This window comes from Saccopteryx leptura, chromosome 10 (genome assembly GCF_036850995.1).
Source record: "Saccopteryx leptura isolate mSacLep1 chromosome 10, mSacLep1_pri_phased_curated, whole genome shotgun sequence".
Taxonomy (NCBI): Eukaryota; Metazoa; Chordata; class Mammalia; order Chiroptera; family Emballonuridae; genus Saccopteryx; species Saccopteryx leptura.
This window is the reverse complement of record NC_089512.1, coordinates 58,034,008-58,057,917: the sequence shown is the minus strand read 5'-3', so window position 1 is coordinate 58,057,917 and position 23,910 is coordinate 58,034,008. Positions and strand designations below refer to the sequence as shown.

At 48.8% G+C, this 23,910-nt stretch overlaps 1 protein-coding gene across 10 annotated transcripts in view; it reads right to left on the bottom strand.

Annotated features, from left to right (window-relative positions):
* Positions 1-23,910, bottom strand: part of CACNA1D (calcium voltage-gated channel subunit alpha1 D) — a 355,364-nt gene that overhangs the window by 177,790 nt on the left and 153,664 nt on the right. The window lies entirely within an intron of this gene.

Sequence of the window (23,910 nt, the reverse complement as noted above, 5' to 3'; positions counted from 1 at the left end):
GAAATAAAGAAAAGGGAGGGAAGGAGAAGGAGGAGAAAAGATTAAAAAAAAAAAGTAGTTATTAGAATCAATCTCTCATATCCAAGCATTTTTCTCCCAGCAACATTTTATTATGAGAAATGGAACAATTAACACTGCACCTGGGCCAGAGAGGCATTTTAATTCTAACACTGAATTTCTCATAAGCAACTAAGTGTAAAATGCTTTTCATTTGGGGCTGCACGACTGTATTTTGCCACCTGCCTGATGCATGTGCTATGAGCCTGCCTAGGACATAAGGGGAGTGTTGGTTATTTGCACACATTTGCAAACTGCAGCATGTTTTCCTCCTGAGGTTTCTGGGCCAAATTGGGCTCAGAAAAGCACAGGGTGCAGTCTGAACAGAATGTCCTCCGAAAAAGTGATGTGTCTGCTTTGACCTTCTCTTGCTCTTGGGTTTATGTCTGACTTCTAAGTCAGGGTCAACTTTATCTCTGAGCAGCAAGGTGACCTTGGCAATGTCTCTAGACCTAAGTTTCCTCATCTGCACAGTAAGGGGTGGTGAATTCAGGACAGAAAGCCCATTGCCTCTTTATTGGCATGCCACCTTTCTTGAATGCCACTACTGAGTGTCACCATGCATGTTCAATCCTCTCTTCTAACAGCCCCGCAGTCATTCCCACAGGATTGCCACAGACCTCTAAGATGCTGCCCTTGGGCTACATGACTCTTAGAACTTTTTTAGTTCCAACGCCTGCAACTCCATGAGAATAGAAAACATACCCATCAGTCTAAACACTGGCTCTTTCTTCTTATAAAGGTTTTCTTTATCCAGCTTCAGTTTTAATAGAAATATGGATGTGTATGATTAATTTTAGAGGCATTTCCTGGCAATATGCTACTTAATAATAACTACATAAAAAAATCATAAGTAATGAAACTTTTCCATACGGGCCTTAAAGTCCTACTGGTCTTAATTCTCCTCCACGGGACCCGAGGGAAGTTACCAATGTGAGGAAAATGGAGGTCATGGAATTCACCTATTAAGATGCCTAGTACAAGAGATCAAGTAAATCTGGCCCAGGAAACAGTGAGCACCTCCTTCTGCATGAGGGTCCCATACCAGGAGCCAGAATTAGAAAACTGTCTCCGGTGTGGTCACTGTCCCCCAAGGTTTCGTCTGGTGGGAGAGGCTGCAGGTTTCAACATGCACACAAAGTCCTAAGAGAGGTAAGTGACAAAGAGCAAGTCTGCATCTTTAGCCCTCTGATAAGGCCAAAGGGTTGATCCTCTTCTCCCCTGCAAAGACTTTGCTTTGTTATATGTGACGGCTATTTGCCTATGCCACCCTGGGCTCGAGCCATCTGCCACCACAGTGCTACCCCTCTGTTGCTGGCTGGCTCCGCGCACCTTGTCATTGCATCCTTCCTCTTTACCACCAGAGGAACCATGCACCCACTACAGTACCCCAGCCTTCACCCCATTCTCGAGTCCTCACTGATCATGCCAGAAAGCCAGTTCATAGTTCTTCCTTCCAGGGTCCCTGTCATTCCTAACCTGCCCTCCAGAGTGCCTTTTGGTTCTCAGCACACTGTCACAGCAGCCTAGTAAGTTTTTTTGTGCTGTGAGTTAGCCAGAGTCAGTGTGTTTTCCGTTTTAAAAGCTCAGTATGCACCTCTAAGTTCATTACACATTAGTTAAGCAACCTAGGTGTCCATCGATAGATGAGAAAGGAAAGAAGACGTGGTATACATACATACAGTGGAATATTACTCAGCAATAAAAACAGAATGCAATTTTTCCATTTGCAACAACCTGGATGGACCTAGAGGGTATTATGCTAAGTGAAATAAATCAGACAAAGACAAAAGCCATATTATTTCACTTACATGCAGAATAATAAAAAAAAACCTAAAACTAAAACAAACAAAAACAGACTCATAGAAACAGAGAGCAAACTGATCATTGCCAGAGAGGAGGGAGGAAGAGAGGGAGATGGGTGGGAAAGGTGAAGGGAGGAAGAGCTATAAACTTTCAGTTATAACAGAAATAAGACACAGGGATGTACTATAGAGCAGTGGTCCCCAACCTTTTTTGGGCCACGGACCGGTTTAATGTCAGAAAATATTTTCACAGACCGGCCTTTAGGGTGGGACAGATAAATGCACAAAATAAAATTATGCGACCGGCGTAAAAACTGTGGTATTTTTAAATATAATTGTCGAACTTACAAGACAAGCGTCAAGAGTGAGTCTTAGACAGATGTAACAGAGGGAATCTGGTCATTTTTAAAAAATAAAACATCGTTCAGACTTAAATATAAATAAAACGGAAATAATGTAAGTTATTTATTCTTTCTCTGTGGACCAGTACCAAATGGCCCACGGACCGGTACCGGTCCGCGGCCCAGGGGTTGGGGACCACTGCTGTATAGCACTGGGAATATAGTCAATTATATCGTAACTTTGCATGGTGACAGATTGTTACTAGACTTACATTGGTGATCACATTGTAAGGTACATAAATGTCAAATCACTATGTTGCACATTTGAAACTAACATAACATTATATGACAATGATGCTTTAATAAAAAATTGTTTTAAGTCTAGCTCCTCCATAATCTCCAAACCCACGCTTCCTCCAGACTCCCCCACAAATAGGTCCTGTCCTGGTGCTGCCTGAAACCATGCACCCCAACCCCTCTGCTAGCCTGTGAAGACCTTTCCTGACCATGACCTCATGCCCTCCCACACAGCCCAGCAATCCAGGCCAAGGTGAGCAGGCTGTAAAATGCTCCCAAAGCAGCAGCATGCATGCCCCCTTCCTGCCACACACACACCTCCAAGGACTCTGTTTATTCTCCATATTCTCTTAACCTCACACGAGCAAGGGCTTCTCTTCCTGTTCCCTGCCATATCCCCAAGAGGAATGCTGCCACGGGAGGTGCATTCACACCTCTGTGGATGTTCTGAGGAACAGGGGCCCCCTTGGCTACCAGATACGGAGAAGAGATCCAGGAAAGCGTCAATGAGTCAGTGACGTTAACTTTGAGAGCTAAAAGGAAGAGCTATTCTGCTGCTTTAACCAGAAGCAAAAACCCCTGAAAACACCCATCCACTGTACTGAAATTAGACCCTGACTACTAAGTGGAGATTGTCAATATGTTTTGGAGACTTAGCGTTCTAAGGGAACAAGATAAGCTGAAGACAGCACGCTAATTCCACAATTCCGCTTCCCTTTTTATCCTCTCTGCTTTATTTACTAGGCCAGATAGGGGGAAAAGGCTTTTGCTGCCATCAATATTCATAGCAGTTACATCCCTACGTCAACACAGCGCTCTACTTTAGAACAGAAAAACAAGACAAGGAACAGAGAGTACACCTACCAAACACAGCTTGTTTTTCCTCTTTGGCCTTTATTTATAAGTCATTTTCCCACAATAATACAAGGACCATCTAGTACAACTGAACTGTTTGGGGTTCTTTTATCGCCTTCTCTTGTCCTCTTCTCTCTCCTTTTTAAAGAATTTGGTTTCTCTTTCCAAAATTCTTGGTGCGTTACTTGATGGAATTGATGATCAGAAATACAACCTTGCTTTAATGTGATTCTTTATTACAGAGGCTCTACCATAATGCCAAATGAACAATCACAGCCTGGAGAGCATGACAGACTCGTCTGCCTAGAAGCCAGTGTCATCATGGCTCCCAATCCTGCTGTTAAAAAGGACTCCTACAAAACAAATAAATGGTACTTCTACATTAAACAAATGTAAAGGGGGAAAGTCTTGCAAAACAACAATTATGGGAAGGGGAGGTAATTATTTACTTCTCAAAAAAAAAAGTAGCTCATTTGAGAAAAGCATGTTGAGTTAGTAATTTGAAAAGGAAGCCACCAAGAAAGAGTGGTTTCTAACTGGGTGAGGTGGGAAGGGGCTCCAAGCTGGATGGAGAATACAACGGAGGATGTGGCCAGGATGGAGGAAACAGCAGCAAGCATGAAGGGATGGGGCTGAAAAGAGGTAGGCAAGAACCCCCTGACTCGAACATGAAGTGAGGTTTCCCCAGGTTAGGCTGCCCCTTAAAGCCTTAACCCAGGCTAACCAAAAAGAGCAAACAATTCCCGCAGGCCAGGCTCCCTGCACTGGCCAGGCAGACTCACGTGCTGTGGCACTCACCAGCCCCCAGCAGGGACTCCTCTCCCAGGCAGGAGATCCTGGGTGGGCAGGGTCAGTCCAACCTTCTCTTAAGAAACCACCACTTCCTCTTAATCAGAGGTCACTTTATTTATACACGAATGAAAGTCCCCCCATGAGACCTCAAGCCACCAGAGGAATAAAGGCTCCAAATTTAATTCTGAAACCTGATTTTCTTTCAATACTGAAGTTTCACCAAATGGGAGAGGCTCTAAACCAACTGGTTCTCTGAACCAGTTAACTCTACACAGAACCCTGAGAAACAGAAACTGCAAGTTGGAGGGGGGGGGGGGGGGCCAGAGTCCTCAACTCGGCAGTACTTGTACTTGTGTGATCCTTGTACTTGGCTGTCAGCTCTCCTACCCTCAGGGATCCTTCTGCTAGTGCTGTGGTGCGACCACCGGACCAGCCAGCCCTGAGCACCTCCTCAGACAGCCTGATCCCTCAGACAGCTCCCAACCTGCTGTCAACACTCAACAAAGGCTTGATGAGCCAGGTAAGAGGCACCTCTTTGCTCTGCAGCCACCTACACAGCCCAATCTTTGGAAAGGTGCTCCTGGCTTATACTCCGGTGGTAGCTGCCCCCTCCCCCCACCCTCCAACACCCACACATCCCTCCTGTGACCTGCAGTCCTGGGCTCCCCATCGGCAGGGATCGTCTCTTACTGTCTTTGTAACCCCAGCACCTAGCACCACACTGGGCATACATAAAGTACTCACAGGTACTAACAGCCAGCAGGAAAGAAAAAGTGAAGGAATAAAGCAACAAAGATAGACTTAAAAGGGGGGAGGGGGGCTATAAAAACATGAAGTTTTGAGATCTTAGCATATGCACTGTAAAGCCAGTATCCAAGGCCAGGGCCACTATCGCAGCAGCCGCCCGGCCCATGCAGGTTCGCATTGGATTCGGACAGTCGGTAAAGAAACCATGGAGCCAAAAACTGGTGGGCCATAGCCTTTAATCCTAGCTTGCACCCGGCGGGCACGTAAAAACATACAGTGGGCTCCAAAACCCAGTCACACTCAGTGCTCACAAAGCCACTGACTTATCCGAGTTTCCTAGAATCAAAGGTTTCTAGCTCACCAGCCTTCTTCTCCTCAGTTCCCCATCTCCTTCCTTATCCCAGATACAAACTCTACACAAACTGGCATCTCACTCAGCACTCCGCCATCTTGGCTGCTTCTCCTGGCCTACTCCACGTGGCCTCCTTCTGCTGCTGGCTCTACTCTCTCCTCTAATCATCCCAGGAACCAAGAGAGGGCAAGCCCCCGTTCTGCCCCTATTTTATAGTGTAGCTTCACAACCTCTAATCCAATATACAAAATAGGGAAGTCTCTAATACAAAGTCACTTCTCTGAGGCATGATTGGATTGTACCGCCCTATATCAAAAAGGGTGGGAAAGGCTTAGTCCTAAAACCAAACCCCAGGCTACAATGATCCTGCCTGCCCCCAACACACATTAATATCACCTGGGCGACGGCATCTTGAACAAAGTGAGCATAATACATTTTATCCACCCAACATGCACCAAAAAGCAAAACAAGTTAGGTCAGTATCTTTCTAAATTACCATAAACCCTGTCTAGAACAAGCCTGGAATAAATGCTGAGACAAGAGCTGATCTCAACTTCTCACCTGACCCTCCCTTTCAAGCCTAACCCGAGCCCTTGGGTAAGGTCCTCATGCCCTCATGCTTCTCTAGTTTCCCAAGTCAAGGGCCAACCAGCTCCTTCCCACACATGCTGATGTCCCCCTCACCGGGCTCTTGCCTGCCCCCACGAATGGAACCACCGCTCTCCAGAGCAAGGGCCGGACTCCACTGCAGGGCTAAAGCAAGCCTAGCACTGTTGAATGGCATGAATGCCAGGCTTGGAGCCACACACAATATGCTTCCTGCTGGCTGCCACTTGGCCACTGATTCAGTTCTACTTCCCATCCCCTCTCTCTAGAATGGCTTCCCCCATCCTACTTTTTCATTGGGCTAAGTTCTATTTTCCCTTCCAGGCTCAGCTTAAATGACACTTTCTCAGCGAAACCATTGCTGACCTCCCAGACAAAATGAGGACCTGCTGTTAGATGCTTTCAAAACTCATTATACTAGCCCTGGCCGGTTGGCTCAGTGGTAGAGCATCGGCCTGGCGTGCAGGAGTCCCGGGTTCGATTCCCGGCCAGGGCACACAGGAGAAGTGCCCATCTGCTTCTCCACCCCTCCCCCTCTCCTTCCTCTCTGTCTCTCTCTTCCTCTCCTGCAGCCAAGGCTCCATTGGAGCAAAGTTGGCCCGGGCGCTGAGGATGGTTCTGTGGCCTCTGCCTCAGGCACTAGAATGGCTCTGGTTGCAACAGAGTGACGCCCCAGATGGGCAGAGCATCGCCCCCTGGTGGGCGTGCTGAGTGGATCCCGGTCGGGCGCATGTGGGAGTCTGTCTGACTGCCTCCTGTTTCCAACTTCAGAAAAATACCAAAAAACCCCCAAAATTCATTATACTTCCTCATAACTTTATTTGCAAATTTCAAATTCTTTAAAAATCTCTTTAATATTTGACTCCCCGAATAAATGATAATTTCTCTAAGATCAGTGACCATTTCTATTTCACGCATCATATATTCCCAAGGCCTGTCATAGAAGTAGAAACTTGATATTAATAAATGAACAAATAAGTGGGCAAAATGAGAGGTTTCAATCAAACAGTACTCAATGTCCCTTCCTGCTAAGAAGTCCCACAATTGTTTTTAGTCTGCTCAGGCTGCTGTAATAAAATACCATAGACTGGTGGCTTAAACAACAATTTCTCACAGTTCCAGAGAATGGGAAATCCAAGATCGAGATGCTGGATGATAAGGTGTCTGCGGGCAGAGCTCTTCCTGGTCCTCATCTGGCCCTTCCCTAGTACATATATATGTAAAGAGTGAATGAGAGAGAGAGATAGAGAGAGACAAAGAGAGTGCTCTGTCTCTCATTAGGGCACTAATCCCATCAAGAAGGCCCCACCTCTAAGAGCCATCATGTTGAGGGTGAGGCTTCAACATATAGTTTGGGAGAAGCAAACATTGAGTCCATAGCAAGAACACAAGGGCCCCCTAGCTTTGCCCTGTTCCAGAAAACTGTCCCTGACTAAGTGTCAGGGAAAAGCCTCTCAGCATGGCCATCCAGCTCCCTAATGGCAGCCTCCCTGTCCCAGCTGGGGCAGCCACACCCAGCCAGCGAGGAGCATGCACAAAGGCAAAGTGCTTAAGGATGAGGAGTGGTCCAGAGCAGTGGGAGCCCAGGGAGTGAGGGCAGGTGGGAAGGTGGGAGGACAGCTCGAGGGAGACCACGAAGAGCCTCATATACCAGGCTGCAGGGCTTGTCCTCCATGTCTTGTCTGTAACGTGAGCAGTTGAGCTCTCCCAGCTGTAAAACTATGATCCTCTGTGACCTGAAGAGTCAAGTCTAGATGCAGGTTTCTGAGGGAGTTCTGTGAGGCCAGAGACCCCAGGGAGACAGCCAAGCAAGAGCAGTGGCTGTTTTGTCAGTGGCTGGGTCACCTGAAAGCACCGGCACATTCAGGCCAGGCTCGCTGAGAGGCCCTCCCACAGGAGTGACGAGGGCAACCAGGAGCTACCATTCCAGGGTTTCAATACGCGATTCAATCTCCAGGGAAACTCCAGTGGGTGAACCCCAGGAGAGTGACCAGCCAGTGGGTCTTGGCTCAGCACTATGTAAGCAGAGGTCATTTTTCCCTCTGCAGGCCTCCAATGGGTAGTTTAACACCATAGTTAAATGAAGAACTGGCTAGAATAGTCAGTTTGCCTTTGTTCTTCATTACCTTTGCTTTAAAAGTACAAAGTTTAGATGACATTTGTGTCCTAGGTCCAATTTCAGTCTGTAGTCTGGGAAAGGGTGTCAAACAGAAAGACAGAGAAACCCAGACAGAGGCCAGCATCTGGCTCTGACGCCTTTGTATGAGCACCTGGATCAAGCTAAACCTGAAGCCAAAATTCTCCCCTTTGCCTTGGGCTGTTCAGTTACAAAACCCACGAAATCAAGCTGGTTTGGGTTTGGGTATTTGGTCACCCTGGTTATTTACCCCATCTGCTCCTCAGTGTGTTCACCTATAAAACAAGGATAATCACCCACAACCAGGTGACAGCATAATCAGACCAAGAGAAAGGTGGGAGAGAGCTCTGCCGTGGGTCAGATGTGCTGCTGGTCACTCCCCCTGGTCACAGCCGCTGGAGTGGGCTGAGGCAGGCAGCTCTCCCAGGCCTAGGAAAGAGAACCCAGAGAGGACGATCTGGAAAGTCCAGGTGTTTCTCCTGAAACTCCATGGCAGTACACTGACCCCATGACCACCCAGGTGGGAAGGGCTGCTGCCCACAATGCCGTCCAGAATGTACTGAGGTGACAAACGAGGGCGGCCTGCAGGGGGACCTGGTGACCACTCTGTGGAGACCAGCTTCAGAGATACCTGGTCTGTGGGGCAGAGGAGGCCAAAAGGGCACACTGTCCACACGTGGACAGAGCTCACCGGCAGAGCATTCACCTTCCCCCCTGCCCTCGCTCCCCGTGCTCCCACTGCTCCGGGCCACTCCTCGTCCTTAAGCGGCAGAGCAGAGGCAGCTGCTGCTTTGCTGCAGAGAATAAAACAAGCAGCTGGGGTGGGGTGGCTAATTATGATTCTTGCCCCCACCCCCAGCAAAACTCCCAGGGTAACAGCAGTCTGAATTTCCTCCCAAAATTATTCTTTTCCTCCTATGCCCAGCCTGGGGGTGACAGAGCTGGCATGTGGCCCAGGAACTAGGTCAGGGATAGGCATGTTACCCAGAGCATGCCAACCAGGTCCAATTAGCACTAAACCTGAGGTTTTCAGTTCAGCAACTAGGCAAGAAGTTCCGTCACTAGCTGGACTTAGCTCTGCGATAGAGCCAAGGGGGAAGGGTATCAAACAGAAAGACAGAGAAACCCAGACAGAGGCTAGCATCTGGCTCTGACGCCTTTGTATGAGCACCTGGATCAAGCTAAACCTGCAGCAAAATTCTCCCCTTTATCTAGGGCTGTTCAGTTACAAAAGCCAATAAATCAAGCCAGTTTGGGGTTTTGGTCAATTACAAACAAAAGAGTCCTAGATAATACACGAGGTCTACATGATCACTCTGGTTCTCTGAAAGCTGAAGCATGTAAGAGAATCTTCAGCAGCTCCCACTTCTCAAGAGACTCAACTCCTCTGGTGATTCCTTTTGACCCACAGGCCTACAGATGGCTCTCTATGCATAGGGCCACGAGCCCTACAAGTGATTATCTCTAGGAATTCATCTAGACTCAGCTTTCTAAACTGCCTCCTTCAATCTCCTCCGTTCTCTGTTGCCATCTTCAAGTCCATCTGGTTTCCTGGACACGACACACTCCTATAAACGTGATGCCTCCGGCTTGCCCTGCTCCCCATCCCGCCCCGCAGGGGACACGCACTCGGAGTCCTCGAGCAGTGGCTGCTGTCTGTGGCTGCAGCCATGCCCTTCCTCCCCCAGCTTCAACGCTGAGGCACTGCCCACCTTCGCCCCACCTCACTCGGCAATTCAGACACCCCACTTCAATCTAATTCAGCAACATTCATTGGATGCAGTCCTGAGCACTGGGTATTCAAAGATGGCCAAAGAACTGTCCATGTCCTGAAGGGGGACATCAGATGCATATATAAAAATTTCAAGACATAGCAGATACCAGTCAAAGCTAAAGCAGAGTACTGGGAATCTCCAGTAGGGAGATGGGGGATGGAGCAGCTAATTGTGTCAGAGCACTTGGAAAAACTTCCTAAAAGGCATAGGACTGTAACACACCTAAACTCCTCCATCTGGCACCCCCAAGGACCTCTACAGTCTGTCTGTGTCCTACCTACCAACAACCCCACCAAGCACAGGCCCTCGACCTACACACACAGTAAGTCTCCGTCTGCTCGAGTCCCTCAGTTCCCAAGGCGGCCTGCACACCTGTCACACTCACTAGAACCTCTGGTGTTTGTGACTGCTCTCTTCCATGACTGAAAGCACTTCTGTTTATCTAAATTCTGTCCCACCCTTTCAGGGACAACCAGGGAGTTTGATTTCCTCTGAGACTATCCTGCCCCTCGTTTGCAAGGCTGATGCACTTACCAGGAGGACAAATGACTGCCACGTGCCTGCTGCCTCTGCTCCCCAGAAACCCTCAGCCGACATCACTCCCAGTCCTCAGCTGGCGCTCCTCCCACTCACCCTAACACAGCTGCTCGAGGCACCCGGTCGGGCATCACCACTGACCGGAGTGGGCATGCGCATCAGAACAATTTGTCAACCCAGAGCTGAAAGCTACAGCACAAGTCTGGCATTGAATCATGAAAGTAAACCCTAACAAACACTCGAGCACCACCATGGACAAGGCCATGAAAGAGCAGAGCATGAGAAGGGAAAGGCCCTGCCCAGTTTCCAGGAGCTCCCATCTCGGAGGGAAGGTTACCTATCTAATATGTTGTCATGTATAGCTAAAGACTGTCACTACCTTAAGGGCAAGAATCATTGTCCCCTACCTCTGTGGAATCCTCACACTGTCCCAACCAGAGAACAGAGCACTTGGCCCCAATAAAGACCAAGATGGCAGCATCCACCAAAAAGAAAAACAGAGCCAGGAACTCAAGGCTGCATTTCGAAGCCCCTGGACTGAGGCCTGTCTCACCGTCAGGGAGCCCTGAGAGCAGTTCCTCCACGCAGGCCAGACTCCCACTCACCCTCTCCTAGTGGGACTCAAACGGGCGCATAAATCTTATAACTTAAGAGTTATAACTCCTTAGAGAGTTATGCTTTCTTTCCAAACAGTGTTAGGCCTTCCATCCTGTTCTGACAGCTCAAGTCAAGGTCTGTGTCACTGGAAGTAGCGGCTCGCTGCCTCCCCACAATCAGGGGGGCCTGGCTCGTGTGACAACTGCCAACACCCATTGCCTTAGAAAAGAAGTCTCTTCTTCACACTAGTCAGTTCCCATGACATGAGCCAAGGCTGCAACAGGTCTACCTCCTCGGCAGAAAAGAAATGAGCAAACATTTCAAAATAGCAGGAACTGAGTCAGGTAAAACCAAACATTTCATTTTGACAAGAAAACAGCCATTCCTTTTTTCCATTAACAGAGCTAAAGAGAAGCCTTTCAGATCTGTATATGATTAAATTCCCTGACATCTGAATTATCAACGCAATGTCACCTCATTCCCCTGTAAACATCCCACTTGCACACTGGAACACAGCACTCAGGCCAGAGAAACACTTCCCACATTCTCTCAGCTGATTCTCCGAGCGACTAAGACAGGCAGAGAAGAGCTCATTATTCACATCCACCTATGAGGGTCACAGACACGAAGTCACTTCCTGCCCCAGTCAATGGGAACAACAGTAGCCATCATGCCCTCTGGTTTAAAGAGATCTGACCACACCCAGCTGGTGGGGAACCACCCCTTCCATGTCTACCAAATCTCACCTGGGTGTTTTCACCTGTCACACTACAGTGACTTCAGCCCAGGGTCACCTAGGCAACTTCCACTGAGCAACTTCAGATGCGCCTTGGTGGTGACAGCTTCTAAGGTACAAATGTTGATAGCTGGTAGGTGGGGCTGTGCCCATTTAAGAAAGAGTATAGTCACGCTTCGGAAACACTCTCACCTCCTACAGGGAGGCAAAGGGCCTCTGCCACCTACTGGCTTTGTGGACTTAGGTAAGTGACTTTACCCTTTCTCACAGCTGCTTCTTCACCATAAAATGAGAGCAAGTAAGACAGAAAATGCCCACGTTTGCTGTTGAGTGTAAAGGAGGCAACACAGGTAAAAGACATGCGTGAGGGTCTGTGTGAAGCACGCTCCCACAACACTGGCTCATTTCACTGTTCTGTCTATGTAACACGCACTGCATAGCACTGGCCTCCACCCAGAAACAGCACAGGGCCTGTGGAAAGCAACTCCTCACTGAACCAGCACTGGGACAATGGCTGGCTCATGCTGACCCTGCAGGTATGCACACCCACAGGGCAGATGTCTTCCTGGAGGCGGGGGCAGCTGGGTTAGCACTGGCCGCACTCTAAGGGAGAGAGCTGCCCCATCTTAACCTACACGTCCCTGGACTGTCCAGCAGTCTGTCTGGTCTATCGTAGACAGAACAGTCAGGAGATGGATGAGGGCCCAGCTCCCAGCCCTGTGTTACCACCGCCCCTGCACACGCGCGCGCGCGCACACACACACACACACACACACACACACACACTCTGCTAAAACAACAAGGGATGTCTGTGGGTCCCTGGGGAGCAGGCAGCCTTCAGCTCATCAGTCATCACTCCCACCATGAAAACCACTTTAGGGGATGGGATGAACAACTCTACTTCGTAGTCACTTCTTCCCAGTAAATGTGCTGAGATCATAGGAACATAGATCATTTCTTCCTACACAAACTTATGAATCAAAGCTTAAGAATACGTGAAGTGTGAAGTCTATAAGTGAGATAATTTGTTTGCTACGTTCACTTAGAAGATTAACTCCACGCCTGTAATTTGCCATTGTTTCATACTAGAAAGTAAAATTAAGTTAAAACCCAGGCACCGCCGAGCTGTGGCCCTGAAATGGAAAGCAATGCCTAAGTCAATGACGGAGCAGAACGGAGTCTGCAGACCCGCTCTGAGTGGGGAGGCTCATTTGCAACAATCTGATCCTGCTGGTCAAAGCTCTCCCTGTGTGCCACCTCCCACCTCCCAGAGGCTGGAGGGAGGCTCGGCCCCACCCCAGCTTGGGATCCACAGGCTTCCTACAAGCAATTCCATGCCCAGGAAAACTGCTGGCTCCAGAAGTCATTACTAGAGGGTTCTGTTCATGCAGGTGGCTACACTAGTTAATAATCTCTACCATTCTTTTTAAATTAAGTTTTTATTTAGTACCTATCTTGCTCCAAAAAAGAACATAAAAGTAGTTGATAAAGGGAATGCTATATCCACTGGTCAGAACTTAGCTATTTTTCCATTAAACTCGTGTTTTAAATGATATAGAACTCTAAGCAGCAAGAACATAAAAGTAGTTGATAAAGGGAAGGCTGTTAAAAAGAAGGGGGGCCCTGGCTGGTTGGCCCAGTGGTAGAGCGTCAGCCTAGCGTGTGGGTGTCCCGGATTCGATTCCTGGCCAGGGCATACAGGAGAAGTGCCCATCTACTTCTCCACCTCTCCCCCTCTCTTTTCTCTCTGTCTCTCTCTTCCCCTCCCTCAGCCAAGGCTCCATTGGAGCAAAGGTGGACCAGGTGCTGAGGATGGCTCCATGGCCTCCACCTCAGGTGCTAGAATGGCTCTAGTTACAACGGAGCAATGCCCCAGAAGGACAGAGCATCGCCCCCTGGTAGGCATGCCGGGTGGATCCTGGTCAGATGCCTGCAGGAGTCTCTCTGCCTCCCCATTTCTCACTTCAGAAAAATACAAAAAAAAAAAAAAAAAAAAAAAAAGAAGGCGGTAGATCTATACTAAGGACAGAGAAGGACATATTACCACAGGAACAGTGTGAACAGTATGAACAAATAATATGACCGCCTGGTGTCAGAAAAGATCTCTCAACAAGCCAGTCTGCAGTCAGACACCCAAAAGTGAAGAGGCTTTCCTGTAGAGCAAGGTCATGGGGACCCTCTATCTCACTTTTAGGTTTCTCTGAAGTGTGCAAGCTTTTCTGATTTTTACTAAAATCATCTGGAACTCTTAAGTATTTAGAAAAAAATAAGGTACAAAAAATAAGTTAACAAGGAAAGGAAAATGAAAGAGGACTAAGACCATTACAAAGATGTGTACTATGTAGACCCACTTTTATTAACGTCTCCGGGATTTCTAATGGCTAATGGGAAAGGAAATCAGATCAGTGACACAGGTCACCTCATCTTTTGGTGAATCTGTTTGTCAGCCCAGGAAAGCATTTCTGCAAAGGACTTGCCTAGCGAGAAGAATCAGCTGACATCCTGAGTCGAGTACCAATTATATATGAGGAAGAATAATATTTGCCTGTCTTTATGGAATTTATTCTGTAGTGGAAGAGGGGACTTTTTAAATGGAATACATATGCAGTTAATTTTGTGGTTTATATCCAGTAAATTTTTAAAAATTAAATAAAATAGAATGGAAAATATCAGAATGCATAAAAAAGGTCAGAATTTAGCATTTTTTCATCAAACTCATGTTTTAAATGATATATACACATATGTTTGGGAGTTATAACGTAAAATGTGTCTACTCCCAGTGGCCAAGGTTAAAAAAGAAGGTTGAAAAACAGCCATAAGAGCCAATAATCTGGACCCATCAGTGGGTGCCAGTGGGGATAAACATTCACTCTCCTACTCTCACACTTGCACACACACACGCTCACACACATGTTCTGCCCTCGCACATACAACTGCAAAGCACCTTAAGTTAGAAGGTATTTAAAGAATCCTTAACTGTGTGCTGTGCCAAATACCCAAGAAACAAACCTAATACTAGTCAGACAGCGCCGACCCCAGACGCGACGCAGTGGAGGTCCGTTTCCTGCGCTAGTTTCTAGAGGAGACCGGAAGCTCCAGGTAAAGAAGCAGAGGCCGGGCAGGGCTGGGCACCGCGCTCCCTGCCAGTCCTAGGAGATCACGGGTGGGGGGGCACCTCGGGAGGTGGCACTCTCGAGGGTCATCTGGAGAGGGAGGAGAGGGACGTAGGTGAGACCAAGATGGGAGTTTCTATGGGAAGGAAGAAGACATATGCTTGCAGTGGGACACCGAAGGCAGAAAGGAGAACAGCGTGGAAAAAAGCAGCCATCCGAAGGCTCTGCACCTCAAAGCCAGAGTGCCCACACAGAAGGCGCTCGCTCCAGAGCCCCGACAGCAGTGCCCTCTAGCAGATGGAGAAAGTGAAACCCAGAGAGGGCAAGGGCTGCACCAGCCCACAAGGCTCCTGGAGGCGGGAAACGCAGGACCAGACCCCTGGGAACTGGATGTGGAAAAGAGGGAGCGTGCCCAACAGACCTGATCTGCCTCACAGCCTGCCCAGCCTCCCCAAGCCACCTCCAGTACACATGGAGAATGGCTCGTAAAACTTCCAGGACAGGAAGCAAAATGGCATCTGCCCTGGGCCAGCAGGTTAGAGGGAAGCAGGGCAGGGAGCGTCTGAAGACCTGGGTATGGGTCCCCACGTGAGGCTGGAGCTTGCAGGCCAAGAGGGTCCACGGCGGCTGTGTCCTCTGGCAAGCATGGAGCTGCGTGCGCCAGGCACGAACACCTCTCAGATGGGAACAGGCTGTTGGAGCATGGGGCACCTAATTCACGAGAAGCTATAGGGAGGGAATGGGTGCTTTTTATCTCGCTGCATTATGAAAAAAAATGGTCAGCACCATAAAAGGTTCTCCAGTGCCTGAGGCTGTCATCTTAAAGCATGTTTTGTGTCCTTGTTCACTGAATGAGAGGAATTCTTCCCTCAGCTTTCCTCACTGTGAAGTGATCTCCCAAAGGAACAATCTTTTAAGGAAGCACAGATTGTGGGTAATGAAGAACATGTTCAGATTGTGGTTCTGCCCCTGGCCCTAGGGAGAGCACGAGAATTTCAAGCAGAAAGTCCTCATCCTTTCAATGAGGACCCCCACCGCCAACCTCCAGGAATTAAGGATTAACAGTGCTAGAGGGGAATGCCTGGCACAGGGCTTGCACTCAGTACAGTGGTGGCTGTCACCACTGTGACTGGGTTGTGAATGTGACAGAGAAGGGTCTCCACAAGCTCTGGAGTGGGGGTGGGCAGAGGACCGCTTATCAATCAGGGACAGAGTCCTGGAAAGTTGAGAAATCATTCTACTCAATCCCTTTACAGAGCCACATGCTGAGGCCCACAGGGGCACATGCAGCACCTCCACACACAGACACACACCAGCATTGGTACTCTAGGACAAAAAAACAATACTGAAGGCTCAGAAAAACACAGGAGACCATAAATAAACAAGCACCTTGAAATCACAACCACTAACATCATGTTTGGCGAGCTGAAGGCTCAAACTGCCTCCATCCTGTCCATTCGGGCACACAGATGCCTTCTTAATGGGTTCATGATTGCCAAGATCAATCATCATTTTAATAATGATTAGTGTTGAAAAATGCAACAGGCTTAATCACAACTGCCTCAATTCAAAATTCATTAACACTCTGTGACCAGCTGAAATCATTACACTGGAGTGCTATATTTCATAAATGTATCTCCGAAGAGAACTGGCAAGCTGCTTCGTTCTAGACTCTGTACTTTAAAGCTGCCCATATGTGTCAGTCTCGTTCACTTTCCACAGTCACTCCTATGGATTTAGTGTTCAGGCAAACACCTATCATCAGGATAACTCGGGGACATCTGAACATGAGGAACCCTTGGAAGGGTAAACAGTTAAATGGATGCTATTTCCTAAATATCTAGGTTTGTTATGTACAAAACATCCTAGTGACTTAGGATAAAATAGAGCAAACAAATACAGGTTCTCTTTCAATTACAGTATTATGTCGGTGAATCAGACCTCAAATGTCTAGAAATTACTACTTTCTAAAACTTGTGATTCTGCTAAAATGCCAAACCAAAAATAATAATAATAATAAAATCCAAATCTAGAACTAGTACTTCAACTGAACTATCTAGTCTTGCCTATTTTTTGTACAGTCAGACATGAGGGCACAGGGAGAGACAACAATGTGAGATAAGTCGGGCCCTCATTACCGCCGGTATAGGCGGAGAGACGGGTTCTGACACCACGGCTGATCCCCTCTGCAGGGCCTACATTCCGGCAGTTAGCCACTTTTCAACGACTAGCCGTCCACTGAGCCAGGATAAGGAAAACTGAACTCTAGCTGGATGACTTCTGCCCTCCAGTCCGACGTAGATTAACACAGTGACTGTGAAGTCTGCTTGGGTTCAGAGGTTCCTCTGTGGTCCAGCTACATGACCTCACACGCGCACATCATCCTTGTGAGCCTTGGTTCCCTAATCACTGACAGTGCTGCTGAAAGAATAAACGAGCTAATGCCCAGCACATAGCATGCACACAATAAACGGTCGCTAATACACTGGGAATTGAGGGTAGAAGTTCACCCTGAGACCTCTTTTCTAATACAAAAGAAGCTCTCTAAACTGATGTCCTTTTAACCAACTCGTCAGGTGAACTGACATTCTGTTTCTTCTGGGTAGAAGGTGATGACTAAGGCCCATGCTGTGTTGAATTCACATGGCTCCTAGATCAACTTCTAGAAAGCTTACACATTTCTGTTCTCAACAATTGAGTCGTGTGCTTACCAGCAATTGGCTGTTTGCTCCCAGATTTATACCAGGTGGATCTGTTGCCAGACCTACCTAACTTAGTTGAATACTGCTTGAAATGAGAAGCCATGAGTGTAAGGAGAGTTGTTGTTTCCATTAAAACTGGGCTGAATCCTTTGAAAGTACTAGACAAAGAATGTAGCTAAAGGTTTTGTTGTTGACTTGGATATGGGCGAGATGACAGCAAAAGATAAAGAAAAAAACCATAACTTTTAGAATTGCTCGCAGCTTTCTTCTTGTGTATTTTTATTTTATCCTGCTTTTTGGTAAAACACAATGTAAGTTTATGCAATAAAAACAATGATGCACAACACTAAAAAAAATAGCCTTTAGCCCTCCTCCAAAAGATTGGCAAATAAATGTCGAGTTATATATTCTAGGTCAAATAAGCTTTGAGATGTGTCTTCATCTTTTTAAATGAGTCACCCTATAACTGACTTTTTAGAATAACCAACTTATCAGGTCAGATACAAGGGCAGGTGCAACAGGAGGCCAGAGAGACCAGGGCTTACTTTGTCCTCAGTTCCCATCTGAGATCAAGTACCTGACTATGCTCACCATGAGTTTGTTTCTAGAAACTGCATAATAGGGTACAAATGCATTGTCAGTCAACAGTGACTATGTACTTAAAAAGCATCATGACAACTTGCCGTGCACTGGCAGAATACAAAATACCCCATCTATCTAAGTACTTGGGCTTGATGTTAGCAAACTTTCCCAAGTTGAATGCTACATTACCACCTCTGTCTTCTTAGTGTGCCAGAGAAGGGGAAAATGCTCGTTCGTGTGTTTGTGCGCGCGTGTGCACACGCACGCATGTGTGTGTGTGTTGGTAGCAGCAGTATTATGTTCTAGGGCAAGAGAAAAGGGGGGGGGGGCGAGGCAAGGTATGTGAGCCTGGGTGAGAAACAGGGAGAACGGATTTGAGCGAGAGAGACCTGCACAGTGTCACACAAGGGAGAGGAGGATGGCGGCCACTGGTGGAAATTCACAACTGATTAGAGCTCCCCAGAAAATCTCCCAGGTCCCCAAGGCTAAATCCTGACCTAACCATGATTTCCTTTAAGTTATCAAGACTTCTTTCATTCTGTATTTTCTTCTTCCTTTGGTACCGTTCCTGAGCTTCTGCTGTGTGAGAGCTGGCGTGAAGAAGGGAGATGAGGTTCTCTCTCCGGAGCCTACATGTTACTGCTCACAAACATTGGGGAATATTTTATTGCTTCATATTCATCTTGAAATACCCCCTAATCTTTGTGAGCAGTATACATTTCCACAGACAAGAACACTCCCTCAGGAGAAGACTGGAGGCCAGCCTGCCCCCACGTCCCAGCTCACGGTCAGCTGCGGGAGACTGGGGTTAGAGCCCCCGCGTCCCAGCTCAGGGGCAGCTGCGGGAGACTGGGGTTAGAGCCCCCACGTCCCAGCTCACGGTCAGCTGCGGGAGACTGGGGTTAGAGCCCCCGCGTCCCAGCTCACGGGCAGCTGCGGGAGACTGGGGTTAGTGCCCCCACGTCCCAGCTCATGGTCAGCTGCAGGAGACTGGGGTTAGTGCCCCCACGTCCCAGCTCACGGGCAGCTGCAGGAGACTGGGGTTAGTGCCCCCACGTCCCAGCTCACGGGCAGCTGCGGGACACTGGGGTTAGTGCCCCCACGTCCCAGCTCACGGTCAGCTGCAGGAGACTGGGGTTAGTGCCCCCACGTCCCAGTTCACGGGCAGCTGCAGGAGACTGGGGTTAGTGCCCCCACGTCCCAGCTCACGGGCAGCTGCAGGAGACTGGGGTTAGTGCCCCCACGTCCCAGCTCACGGGCAGCTGCAGGAGACTGGGGTTAGTGCCCCCACGTCCCAGCTCACGGTCAGCTGCAGGAGACTGGGGTTAGTGCCCCCACGTCCCAGCTCACGGGCAGCTGCGGGACACTGGGGTTAGTGCCCCCACGTCCCAGCTCACGGTCAGCTGCAGGAGACTGGGGTTAGTGCCCCCACGTCCCAGCTCACGGGCAGCTGCGGGACACTGGGGTTAGTGCCCCCACGTCCCAGCTCATGGTCAGCTGCAGGAGACTGGGGTTAGTGCCCCCACGTCCCAGCTCACGGGCAGCTGCAGGACACTGGGGTTAGTGCCCCCACGTCCCAGCTCAGGGTCAGCTGCGGGAGACTGGGGTTAGTGCCTCCACGTCCCAGTTCACGGTCAGCTGCAGGAGACTGGGGTTAGTGCCCCCACGTCCCAGCTCATGGTCAGCTGCAGGACACTGGGGTTAGTGCCCCCACGTCCCAGCTCACGGGCAGCTGCGGGACACTGGGGTTAGTGCCCCCACGTCCCAGCTCATGGTCAGCTGCAGGAGACTGGGGTTAGTGCGAGGGCGATCAGGCAAGCAGCCTACCTTCCTGGAAGAGATTAGATGACCAGTAACAACTCGAAACTGGTCCTTCTCACTAGACGAGGGGTTGGCAAATCCTGGTCCACAGGCCAAATCTAGTTCACTGGCCAGATTTTTGTAACTAAAAGTTCTGTTGCAACAGTGTGCTTATTTGTTTTAAGTACTGTCTGTGGAGGCTTTTGTCCTACAGTCACCGAGTTGAGTAGCTGTGACAAAAACTTCACAGCCTGAGAAGCACACAATATTTACTATCTGGAGCTTCAAAGAAAAAGTTTGCTGACCCCTGCTCGGGACCCTTAGTGCCCATGAGGTAGCTCGCTCTTGGCCTTGCCTCTCGGCCAGAGAAAGAGAAGCATGCTCGTGATTCTCTAGCCCTGGTCCTTTCAACACGGAGGGTGAAACGTGTTTGCTTCATAGCTACATGTGGGACACTAGCAAATCTTTGCAAACACATTTCTAAAGATAGAGTCTGCCAGTCCTTCCTCACTGCTTTCTGTGAAAACATACAAGCACTAAAATTACAGTGACCAGTGAGGCCTTTCCAAGCACACACATGCACAGCCACACGTGGCCTCAGCCTGAACTGGAGGCACATGCTACGATTCTGAAAGGCAGGCACAAAGGAAACTGCTACTGAGGAAATATTCTTTAAAAGACCTTGAAGGACCTAATTCCCCATTATCCTCAAAGGAGCTTTCAGTTTTACTCTGTATTTAACCAAAGTTCCTTCGAGACTATAAAAAAACCCATAGACACTGTGAAAATGAGTTAAAATAATAGTTTCTGCAAAATACTTGAAGTGCATGGCATTCAGCCTCTAGAACTAGGTGAAGAAGTACTGTAATTTGGTCTGTCACACTGATGTAAGCTACGGCCGACCCAGAACAGTGCATGTTGACTCCCCAAGGTTTGGGGGTAGGGAGGTTATCATAGCCTTAAGGTCCACCCTTTTATAAGAAATTCTCAGACTTTGACAAATGACAGCATCACACAGAGCACACTAAAACCACAAAAAAACAGCCCCAAATAAAGGGTACTAGTTTGATACTTATCCATGCATGCAGAGAAAGTACAGCAGTGTGGGTGAGGATGAAATTTATTTTGTTCTTAAGGAGTTAGATGTTTCCTGTTACCTGGGTGTTAAGAGGACAGGGATCCCTGCTGGAAACAAGGACTCAGGACCCCACTTTCTAAGTAACCAACAGACAAGACCAGACGGCTCCCCACCCAGGGCTTACTGAGCCAGCCTGCCACCATCAACAGCCTGCAACCCTCATGGCTGCAGTCTAGTGGGGTGTGAGGACCGGACAGGCAGTCCTCAAGCTGTCAGCCTTGTGGAGACTGCAGGGTCCAGGAGCAGAAGAGAAGCTAGAGGAAGGCTCCCTCCCTAATCCAAGTGACAAGGACACAAGAGAATCACAAAGATGATCATGCTTGTGACAAGGAGAGCTAGCACCTCATCCCCAGGGGCTCTCCGCTTTGGCCACAGTCCTGAACAGGGAAAAACAAAGTGGCAGCAAAGTCACATGCTATCCACTGGCCTGGGAAGAATCTGTGGGCTTCTCGTGAACCAAGCGGACCACACAGGGCACGAGGCTTGAGCTGGGACCTCACCCACGAGAGGCCACTGGTCTCTATGAGAGGCCAGTCACCATCATGACAGGCTATGCGTTAGAAATCAGAGTGGCAGAGCCAGAGCCACGCGTCCTGGGTCAGGACAGCCCCCCACCAAAGCCATCACAGCCCACATGGGTCAGATGGAGGACCTGTCACCCGATCAGTTTCAGCTAGAAAAACTGCAAAATCAACCAGGAAGGAACCTTCAGTCATGCCCAGTTAGGGAAAATGGTGTATGTCCTTTTATTCCATTCCTCCTCCCTTTCCTCAAAACGGGGCCGTTAGAGGTGATATGGTGCAGGTGGTGGTGGGGAGAGTGGGGACATGGCAGAGGGGGATCCCTAAATCAGGTTACAACACTGAAATTTAGTAACTGAAAGTGACTGGGAAGGTGTGGCATCTGCCAGAACGTGGTGGGGAAGAGCAGGGCCAGCACCACACAGGTGAAAGCAGTGTTCCAAAACATCCAACTAGCTCATGTTAAAATGTGAGATCCCTTGGTGAAATACAGGTGGCTAGGCTGAGGCTAAGAACTATCATCACATAAACCAGGACAGTAGCTACACTGAAACCTCCCCCTGCACAACGACACTTGAATGTGACTTTATCATGTTTCACTTAACAAAAAATGAGAGGAACTGGCTCAGGGCTTTGGGTCAGGTTCCAGGTCTTCCCTCCTGGCGGGCTTTCCTAAGAGCCTCCTCTCTCTCATTTCCCCACTCAGCTCTTCCCCATCGTCCTCTCCCCTTCTTTCACGCAGATTACCTCTATCACCTGCCATGCCTGCCCACTTTCCCCCTCCTCTGACTGGTTTTAACAATCAGGACCTTCCCGTGTGGCCAGGTTGTCCCCAAATACTCAGGCTCAATCACATTTCTAAGCTATTTCCAGATCAGGGCCTCTAGAGCTGGCCTTCCTGGAGCCTGGCCACCAGCCTCCACCTTCTCCTCACCTCGGACCACCCTAAGCCCACCACACTGAGCCACTGACAGTCCAGACTTGAAAACATCTCTGATGAGCCCCACTTTTAATTAGGAAGAAAACAGTGCTTTAGACCCTTCTGCTCCAGAATGCCGCCAATTCTGTGGATCTCACTGGTCAGTTTCCAACTGCTAAGCTAATCTAAAAGAAACCAGAGCAGAACTAGAAACAGAACTCTTCCTCTCCCTCTCCCTTGGTCCAGTCTGTGAATTTCCTCACTTGACTCCCCTCCTGCTCCAAAGGCAGGGAACAGGAGCAGATGACTCCATGTGTCCCCAAGTTCTCTCTGCAACAGGTGTCCCCCAACAACACATCACCAGGGAACCCATCACCCCACTCTATGACTCATTTTCTTGATTTGTTTCAAACTCATTAACAGATTTGAAGAGCACATAGAAATCTGAATGGTCACAAATTATCTATAGTTTTAGCAAACTCCTCCGTTCCAAACTGACACAGCCTGAGCACTTCATAGTGGCAAACAAATGAAGAAATGTGCACCGCCTTTCCAAAGTTGAGTGTGTTAGAAGCTTGGCACAAACCTGGGGAGAGGGATGCTGGAGGGGGGGCACAGGGGTGATGCAAAGAGCACTCCCAAGCCCCAGAGCAGCACACCCTCCTGGAAGGGTGACTGGTGCCACCACAGCCCTCACACAGCTAAGAGCGATAAGGAGAGTAAAGCAGCTGTCTTGAAGAGAAGTGCTGGAGACAAGAGGCATGTGTGGGGGGCTGGAAACCCACACAGCAGCACATCTGAGCCTCCAAGAGGGAAGAGTAGAGACACAATGGCGTCACAGCCGAGACTCATTTATAACCCGGTGGCTCTGCCAAATGCAGGGAGGGCAGGCCTGGGGGTCTAGCTCACCCTCATCGGCACCAGTGCTAAGACCCAGCTGCTCTTCAGGGGGCCCTTCCAGGACATTCTCTCAATGCCAGAACGTCAAGACCCCCGCATATGGAGAGAAATATGGTCCTTCCTCACGTGTTGCACTCAGTGTAGTCCACTGTACTGAGTGCTGCTGACCGCCTGGCACTCAAAGACAAGTTGAGCCCTTTTTATTCAGGGCTGAGAACAATGGAGAAGCACAGAGCCACTGTGAGTCCTCTGCACACTGACGCGCTCCCGTTTCTCCCCTTCCCTCTCCATTTCTTTCTAAAAATATAGCAACTGACCAGCTGTCTTACACCCCTGTTGTAGCAATGCAAACTTCTCTGTCATCAGGATGCTCTGGGTTTCTTAAGAGTTTTGCACTGTGCCAACAGGGCGACTATCACTGTGATGCCCCTATACAATCCCACTGATACCACGTGGGCACATCCAGTCACAGGCCTATCACCTGCTGCCACTTACAGAAATTCTATTCCAATGACTGATCCCATCAAGCCACAGCTCCAGCACAGAGGGGTGTACTATATAATTGAAATAATACCGACGAAGGGCTTGTAGAGATATAGTA